Consider the following 9,737-nt stretch of genomic DNA (forward strand, 5'->3'; position numbering starts at 1 on the left):
AGATCGAGAAGGAGAATGGGGAAAAGGAGAGAGGGAGATGAATGAGTGAGGAGAAAGAGAGAAGGAGAGGGGCAACAGAGTGAGAGTAGAAGGAGAGAGAGAAAGATAAGGAGAGAGGGCAACAGAGTGAGAGTGGGGAAAGAGAGAGAGAGAGAGAGAGAGAGAGAGAGAGAGAAAGAAAGAAGGAGAGAGAGGAAGGATGTTTGAAATGCATCACATCTTTCAAGTCTCTTTGATTTGCATCATTAACTGTTTTTTTGGACGCTAAACTTGGTATCAGGCTTAGTTCTGCACATGGACCAGGACCCCAGCTGGATCTGTCTGTAGCTGTCGGAAGTGGAAGATGTTTCGGGGGTGGAAACCGCAGCGATTATAGTGTTCACGTGGCGCCAGGAGCAGAGAGTTTAAAGCCAAGGTAGTTCAATACGAGCTGGCGAGCACTGCACATCTCTTCAATGAGCACATGGTTCTCTTCACTTCATAAAGCATTTTATTATGATGGAAATCTCCTGCATTTTTCCTATGAATAATTTCCTTTGAACTAACTTTTACTTAACTTATTATAATAAATGGGCAGAGAGAAGTCAATTGTTCTGTGTTACTGATTCGAATATCTCATATCTCATTTACTAGGAATCCAGTTGGAATTAAACCTAAACTGGTTCATATTTTCTCAGCAGAAATCTCTGGTCAGGCAACAACAATACAGAAAACAGAAACATGTTGCAATCTCGAAAAAGATACGTTTCACATCTAGAAATCGAGTCTTGCTGATCTTCACAAACACAAGAGCATTGTACGGTTTCATTAAAGGCTTTAACTTCAATGTGGTGTCCAGGCCAGCAGCGTCTGATCCGTGAATGTGAAGACCCTGCAGTCACCTTCACCACACATGTGCCTCTCCATCATCCGTGCACCAGTGAGAGTTCATCTCCAGAGAAGCAACCGCAATAACAACAAAAAAAGCCCAGGAAAAGCGTCCTGGATGCCGAGCGCGGTCTCCCAGTCGGGAGCCCGCTTCATCGCCATCCAGAACAAGCTTCAAACGGCGGCTCAGAGCCGGCCAGGGCTTGGAGAGAGAACAGGAGGGAGGTAAGAATGGTGCAGCCCTGCCTCTCCAGTAGCTTTCAAAATCAGGACACTGCTTCACCTCTCCAGAAAACATCAGTACCCAGACCTCCCCACCATCACTACCACAACACACACACACACACACACACACACACGCGCGCTTTAGCCTTTAAACAACCCAGTTCAGAAGGCTTTAGTAAAAATCACAAGATATTAATTTCCTTTCTGGAACATTCCACTAGCTGGGCCTTTCCTGTCATCTGCACGCCATGAAAGAGTGGCGTTATTTATGGAGTAGATCGTGCTCCAATCTCCAAAACGTTCACGCGTCTGATGGGCTTCTAGCAATGATCAGGTGATTCTGATTAAGAACAACTGTCACCTACAGCAGCTCAGACCACTGCAGAGACCTCAGTGCTGAAAACCCATTCAAGTTACGGGTCACACATTCATACATGCTTACACTTTCTTACTCACACGTACGTGAAGCACTTTTCATGCACAGCTGATGAATGACAGTTTTTCTTAAACATACTGCATAAAACTCATAAACTGTTTACTACCTCTGTATATTTAACCACAGTTCACTGCAGAACTTTCTCAAGAAATCTTCAAATAATGTTGTACCGTGTGAGCAATTGAAAAAGCAGTTTTAAATTGATTTTTGATTTGTTTGATTTGTTTGGTTTTCTTTCTGTTTTCCAGACCGTCTAGCTGGCGGGCCTAGCAAAACTTTTTTTTTAGCACAGCAGTCTAGTACTGTACCAAAACAAGTTTGCAAAACCCCTACATGTATCATATTAGAATACCAAGTGCCGCATTGCACTGATTTAATAGTTTAATGTTTTCACATGAAATTTGTCACTTCCAAGTTACTGACAGTATAGCAGTGTGACTCGCAAAGAAAACCATGATGCTTGGGAAATTGTGACATCATCTTTTTCCCTTTTCGAGGTTGTGACATCCGCCCTTAAAACAACAGCAAACTGTACTTGGATGGAGCATTGAACATGTCATGTGATAAGAAAAAAGTACATTTTAGTAGTTTTAAGAGTGCAGTAAATGACTGGGTGTGGTGGGATGAATGTGTCCAGGGACGTCTTCCCTACGGGAGTGACCGCAGAGGTCTGACCCATAATACAAATATGCATGAGTAACATGGACTTGCTCTTTATAAGGCTGTAAATAAGAATATACGAAAAGGTTTATACGAAAACTTAAGATTTTCATGTTGTATTTTCATCGCTTTTTCTTTGCAATATCAAATGAGACAGACATTAGACTGCACATGAATTGGTATTACAAGAATACAGACTTTGGTTAGTATACAGAGTAAACTATAAAAACATCATTACAATGACCTGAAACAAGAGCTTTTACACACCGGATGGAGGGGCGACTGATTATTCGTGTGAGGATGAGTGTGTGGTTTGAGATCGGGGGCAGATGATGGTGAGTGCAGCTTCCAGGGCACAACTGGTGATTCGTTCACTGGAACGTGATTTTCTAGGCAAGAAGAGGTTAAGAATAAGGCCATGACAAAAAGCAAATATGATTATTGGAGAAACATTTTTGCGATTGTTCAGATCGTTGCACAATAAGCACACTAATATGTAAATAAAATAGGATTAATTCTTATCTCTGCAAATCATGAGCATGACAGCACTGATAGTCTCATTCACTACATGGGAAGTGAACCTGAGACCCCAAAGAGCCAGAAAGAGGTGAGAGAGAGAGAGAGAGAGAGAGAGATAGAGAGAGAGAAAATTAAGAAGAAAAAGAGATTCTTCCATTGAATATTCAGTTTGATTAGACGCACACTCTGTGGCTCATGTCTGACCTACTTGAATAATATTAAATGGATTCTCATGTTTCGCCAGTATAATAAACAAGAATATTTCCCATGATGAGTCTTTGCAGCATCCCACAGTGCTAAACGGTGTGTGTGTGTGTGTGTGTGTGTGTGTGTGTGTGTGTGTGGTGTGTGTGTGTGTGTGTGTGTGTGTGTGTGTGTGTGTGCGCGCGCGCGTGTGTGTGTGCATGTTTGTGCATGCACCCATGCACATGCATTTGTGTGACTGTGATTTTGTTAAGAGACGGCTGCCCTTTGGCCATAAGATCAGCAGTTGCTTGACTGACGGATGTGCTGTTGAGTGGGTTCACTGGCTTGTCTTGGGTGTTTGGGCACACACTGGTGCAGGACTACACATCCATTTTATGGCCTTCTCCAAGTAACCCTCAGCTCTGGAGATGCTGTTAGTATGCAGGACTATCATGTCACATGGCCAAGTTTGTTATAAAAATGAGAAGAGGCTTACTTTAGAAACACATTCTTTTGGGTCACAGTAATTTTAACCAAAGATAACTAATTGTCCTGTGCAAACATTTGACAAAAAACCACCAAAGGAATCCACTGTGCAAACATATAATTCAAACTCATTTTCTGGGGGCTGTAAACAGTTTGGAAGAGCTGCAGAATGGCTCAGCAATCAGAGGGAGGGGTTTATAATGAAAAAGTTTGTGGCTGTGGGGTCAGCCACAATCAGCCTGGCAGACTTGAGAAAAGCCTGGGAAAGTAGCAAACACACACACACACACACACACACACACACACACACACACACACACACACACACACACACACACACACACACACACACACACAGAGAGAGAGAGAGAGAGAGAGAGAGAGAGAGAGAGAGAGAGAGAGAGAGAGAGGGAGACTTTTAAAGCCAATAACCTCAGCTCTAATTTAAACACACATCGGAACCTGAGATGAAGTCCTGTCAAACAAAAATATGTCAACACAGAAAAGTAAGAAACGCATCTGTTGAAGGATGGAGCTGGGAGAGAAAACTGTAAACTCTCAAAAAGAAGAAAGCTTTTTCTTCCCCCTCCACCCCTCCAAAAAAATTAAACCAAAAAAAAACGAGTTTATTTCCATCTCAGTGCCACATGAACTAAAGAGTTCCTCATTTAAAGGTTTGTTTGCGTGTGTGTGTATTCAGTAACATTTGAATCGCTGCTTTACAGTCACACCCAAGCACGGACGTAGTTTTGGGGGGGGACGGGGGGGACATGTCCCCCCCCACTTTTTCAAAAGCCGGTTTTGGTCCCCCCCCAGTTTTTACAGTTAAAACCAAATATTTAAGTAGCGACGAAGTCATGTCCCCCCCACTTTTTAACGGTTAAAAAAACAATATCCAAATAGCGACAAATCTAGCACTAGGATCATGCAGCTCCGAGCTCCCCCCACCCCCCCCCCCCCCCACCCCCCCCCCCCCCGCTCAACAATATTTGTTCACAGCGCTCAACAATTTTCATTCAACCCACCCCCCCCCCCCCCCCACCCCCCCGCTCAACAGTCCGCCACCCCAGGTTGTGTCCCCCCCCACTTATGAAATCAAAACTACGTCCATGCACCCAAGAATCTCCAGTCATCTCCTAACAAAAAAAGACCCAGATAATGTGGTAAATGGCGCATACACAAGACCTCCGGAAACATATAGCGCCTGTCTCCGCCTCCAGCCAGAGGCCCCGCCTCCAGCCAGAGGCCCCGCCCCAGATATAGGTGCGCGCCTGCGGAACCACTCCCCGCCCCTGGGGAGCGTCGATAACTCGTCGGTGATACGCTGTGACAGAAAGCGCACCCGCAATCTTGGGCTGCCGAGACTACAACTTTAGCCCACTTCTCTAAGGAATGTTGTAATGGCCTCCTGAAGCGTCACTTCAGCATCTGAACAACCGATATAATTAACTCAAGAACGGAGACGGGTCGCGCGCACAGACGCCACCGGGAAAGATGGCGGCGGCGCGAGCTCGGCCCCACTGAGGTGTCACTTAACATTCCTGCACGAGCAACTTCCTGTTCACAAACCCCCAGTTTCCCAGTCTTCTATTTAGAGTCGAGGCTGAATTCCCAAGCCCCACTGTTTACCTCGAATAATAACATGTACCGATTAATCACGGAGCCCCCGCGCTTCTTAACGGCATTTTCCCATAAACTTCAACTCGACGAGAACAAACAAGGGCCAACACATTTCGGTTGCCATGGTTTCGGAGCTTCGTATTAACTCCTCAGATCTGTTGATATAAGGAGCGCGCGACAGAGCGCCCGCGCGCCCTCGCGCGCGCCACAGAGCAAACCCGTAGTCGCTCAATCTGAACAGTCAATCGTGATATCTGAGGGCACCGTTGACTCTCCAGCGCGGCCGGCCGGGGCAGAACTAACAAGTTAAGCCCTGCCGGTGAGTTTGCACGGACTGGTACCGCATACATCAAACAGGGACGGTTCGTCAATATTGGAGTATGGAAAATCAACACGCGCTTTAAAGGCGCGCGCGGCTTATGCCCTCGCAGTGCTGCGACAGCAACGGGCCGTCCGGCTCGGAGATTTCCTAAGGCGGAGATCCCCCCCCCCCCCCCCCCGTTTCTCATTTGTAACATTAGAGCAGAAGGGGACTGACACGCGCGCCAGAACGAATTGCTGCGCGCGAGGCACCTTGGCATAGCAAATCAAGCCCCGTTGGACAGACGCTGAGCGCGCGCGGGGGAGACGGGCCGCGCGCTGCAGTCCTGCAGTAATATGAATGCACCAGGGTTTATTAAATATACATTGGGGTGTGCAGCTGTGATAGATATTGTTCCTAAAAAGAGTAAAGAAACAGAAAACCAGGAAGTTAATAGGTACGAGCGCGAAACGGAACGGAATATAATATGGATGACACAGCATGGTAAAGATGCTGAGATGTAGAATACAGCTTTTGATGAGCACTCATTGCGAAATGCTTTGTAACGTTTTATTAATATATCAACGAATGCACAATACTACGAGGCCCAGCTTTAAAACCCACGCATTATGTTCCAGGCCCATCCTGAAAGGTTCACTCGAGCTGTGGCTAATCAAACGCGCCTGTCTCTCCCGGCCCGAGCAGCCCCGTCGTGTTTGCCTTCACCTGCCGTGCGGCTGCGGCCCGACAACACTGCCATGAGGGTAATATCCTCTCTTATGTCACGCCAAACTACGTTTTACCGCTTCTGCGTGTAATAGATGGCCAGCGTGACGGATATGGTCATAATATTAATGCAAGACTGACAGTTAGATGACGTGAATTATAGCCGACTTTATTTCAGAGCCCAGCTTTCCGTTGGCCTCATACTAAATGCCATATATAAATGTCACTTGACGGCGACAATAAACTGTTGTAAAGATGATTTTACGATAGATTTCCACTCTTATCTATCGTAGTTATTTACCCGTGTGCCTTCTTAGTGAGACATTAATGCACCACACACAGGAACGAGAGCTCAACAGTGCGGGGCTGTCGTCTGCTTTCAAAAGCGAGCAACACAAACCGTTTCCAATGTAAGAATCGGTGTGCGACGCCGGTTTAACAGGAAAGAATGAAGTAAATAAACGACGCGCGGCTGTACGGCGCGAGCGCGAGCGCGAGCACAGGTCGTTCTCCCGGGCCGTTTGTGTGACGTTAACCAGGTGTAAAGAGTTCAAAGCGCCGCGAGGAAGACGCGGCAAGCGCGAGAGCGCAGGGAAATGCACACATAAACGCTCAATTACTATGATAATATGAAATAGAGTAAGTTCACCTTCACAGTAAGTAATAATAAAAGCTTGGCGGGTAGCTGGCCCAAGGCGGAGTGCAGCGCTGCAACCTTATGCTTATTTAAATCACCGGGAACGCAGAAGGCATAAAAGTTGTGCAGCTAACACAGGTGGCCAATCTGCACGAGATGCACACCAAACAAGCGAGACCGCGCAGAACTACTACAGGGCCCTATCCCATGCCCGTGCAAAATGCAGTATATTGAAAACACATTACAACATATTCTATTTGGATTTTTGGAATATATTGACAACATATTGAAATAATTTCCAGCGTCACGTGGGAAGCTACCGCACGCTTTAGACTTCAGTTTCAGTAAGCGAAGTGAAGGAAGGCTCGCATGGGAAATGCCTGAACCGAGCGAGGACGAGGTTTGCGAAAACTGTCGGAGCATAAAGAAAACGGGAGGAAAGAGTCCCAATTTGAACGTAGTGCCAGGACACTTAAGATGACCACAAGGTTCACGCCGCATTCTCTTTTCTTAAAAAAAAAACTTTCCGTATTTGATCAGATGGTGCGGTAATAGGCAAGACTTTAAAGTGAAAACATATGTGGGGTTAGCAGTCAGTACACACAACAGGGCTCATAAACTCTTGACACGTTATCATTTATAAACACCATCAGATCTTATAATGAATCAAGCACCTATCTGCTTTATGCCCGAGGACACTTGATTTACAACCAAACGAGAGAAAAACATAACAGCCAAAAATCAATGAGTCCATCCCATTTGGCATGCTAAAAACATTTTAATCATTAGGCTGAATTCTTAAGATAATATTTTTTATTTCTGAAAATATTCAAAATGAACCAAACCATAAGTATTTATTTATATATTAATTAGTAGAAACATAGTCGTAAAAGGAATCAATCATTATGGTGTTTATGAAAATGGGATGGTGTTAGCTTCTCTTGGCATTAGGTGCAGGTTTGCTCGAAGAAAACTCGATTATTTCTTCTTTTTCCTTTAACCCATAGACCACAGACCTCATTGTTACCCCTCTGGGGTCTCAGCGGGGTTCACCCCACCCTGTCTAATGTGCCCCTGCTGGTCCACCTTCCGTCCCAAGTCTCTCTAACCGGGCAGTGCCGGGCAGTGTTGCAGGAGCATCATGGGTGATCGTTTCATTATGTGCACAGCAACACCATCATAGCTGGAGAGTCTCCCCCAGACCAGCCGCATCACGCACGCTCTCGCTCTGCACCCCCCCACCCTCTCTCTGCCCCACCCGAATCCTGATGTGATCCCCCATACTTCTGTACCATCACCTTAAACCCCCCCCCATGCTCCGGATCGATTGAGGTACACACGTTCCTTATCTGGCCCCCGTTAACAATATATCATAAGACAGACGTTACGATATTAGAGTCTTCCGCAGTCCCAAACAAAGCGAGTCACCTATGGGGACAGTGAAGAAACGCACAAATAAAGTCAAGCGAACGAGCTCAGTTCCTCACAGGTCCGTAACGTGGCCGTGACGCTTCGCCCGGTATTGGCTGTGTTTGTTTAGCTTGTGTCATCTAGTGCAGTAAATCTAAACACCGCCTTGAGGTCAAGCATTAGAGCATGTTGACTTCAGTCACCCTCGGGACAAATTCCCCTGAAAGCTGTAGCCATTTTCTTTGTTTTCCGCAGAGCGTAAACAAAAGCAATGGCTTTCTCACTGATGGAGAGAAAGATTAGAGAGAAAGAGAGAGAGAGAGAAAGATGGAAATAGAGAACAGAAAGGCCCTCCATCCAATGCTAAAATCTTTGTAGAGCGTCCACACTTACACTGAGAAAAATGTTACAGTCGCCATGGACACGGATAAGGCTGATGTGTGATACAGACCCTTGTTTCCGATGATCACTATCAGTGACTGTCAAGTGAACTGTCCCAGACTATCACAGCCAGAGAGCAGTATGACTAACATGACCTCACCTCCGCTACCGAGCTGTCACAATACCTCTCAGAGCGCCAGGACTGTCTCAGTACCCCTCAGCGCTGAATGAGGCGAAAACCGCAGCAGGAATCGACGGAAGCCCCACGACGTTTGCACGAATCCTGAAGAAATACCAGAGAACTACATTTCTGTGCTCTTACGCACAAGCTGCCATATAAATCTTTTAGTCTAGATTAGCTAATTACTAAAAAGCATTGGTCTCGCCGAGCAAAATCCCCACAGTTAGACTTTTACAGTATTTATATGCTTCCAATAAACTGGTGATTTCACTGTGCTGCTACGTTTGGTTGATTGGACTGTGTGTATATGTATTTCAGAAGTTCATATTAGTCCAAAGGATGACCTCAGGCAGGTGTTTTTTTTCTGGTCAAACAAATATTTCCTTTTCATATTGTTTCTTTGGGCAGACTGCGTGATAGACAATGTTTTATTTTGATTGACCCTCTTTTCCTTCTCTCTGCAGAAAAAGGAGAGCTGCGTTCAGGAAAGAGAAGATAATTGTAGGAATATTTGTGCTCAAATATTGGCCTTGTTTTGGCTTCTATTCCAGCAAAGCAATTATTGGGTTTGTCGGAACCAAACAGAACACTGGCGGCTGCCTGGCAGTCAGGTAAATATTGTAGGTCACTTGTTGTGAATTCGATTTGTTCTCCGATTGAAAAAAAAGAGTATTTATGTAAACTATAAACATTTGGTAATGAAAAAAAAAAACCTACTTACGTTTATCAAAAGACAAGAATTGTTAAACATAAACAAATCTGACATCATTCTAGAAAAAAACAACAGATGCAAATAGCTTTTGCCATATAGTCACTGAACTGAGTGAAAGAGAGAGAGAGAGAGAGAGAGAGAGAGAGACTTGTATACCAGTTAGAGTATGTGTAACAGGGCCTAAACAGCAGACAGTGCTCAGACTTCAGCACGAGGCCCTGATATCATCCAGCACACTACTTCCTCCTCATCCACTGCTGCCCAAGCACACGTGGGGGGGGGGGGGGGGGGGGGACAGGGAGGAGTCCAGCATGCGTGCAGAGAAACTCCCATCACTGGACCACTTGAGCTCACGTGTGACCGCTTGTGAAACGGATCGAGGTTACGGTC

At 45.6% G+C, this 9,737-nt stretch overlaps 1 long non-coding RNA gene across 5 annotated transcripts in view; it reads right to left on the reverse strand.

The window, feature by feature from the left end:
* The window catches only part of LOC143521091 (uncharacterized), a 27,734-nt gene extending 20,927 nt beyond the window's left edge, over positions 1-6,807 (reverse strand). For 3 of the 5 annotated variants that reach the window (XR_013132638.1, XR_013132637.1, XR_013132641.1), the window contains exons 1-2: positions 5,009-5,278; positions 2,456-2,577 (exon numbers count right to left, since the gene is read on the reverse strand). This is a non-coding gene — a long non-coding RNA (uncharacterized LOC143521091). Of the gene's footprint in view, positions 1-2,455; positions 2,578-5,008; positions 5,279-6,675 lie in introns of those variants that run through there. The other 2 variants (XR_013132639.1, XR_013132640.1) reach the window with 2 other exon arrangements.
* Positions 6,808-9,737: the final 2,930 nt, after the last annotated feature.

Source organism: Brachyhypopomus gauderio, chromosome 8 (genome assembly GCF_052324685.1).
Source record: "Brachyhypopomus gauderio isolate BG-103 chromosome 8, BGAUD_0.2, whole genome shotgun sequence".
Taxonomy (NCBI): Eukaryota; Metazoa; Chordata; class Actinopteri; order Gymnotiformes; family Hypopomidae; genus Brachyhypopomus; species Brachyhypopomus gauderio.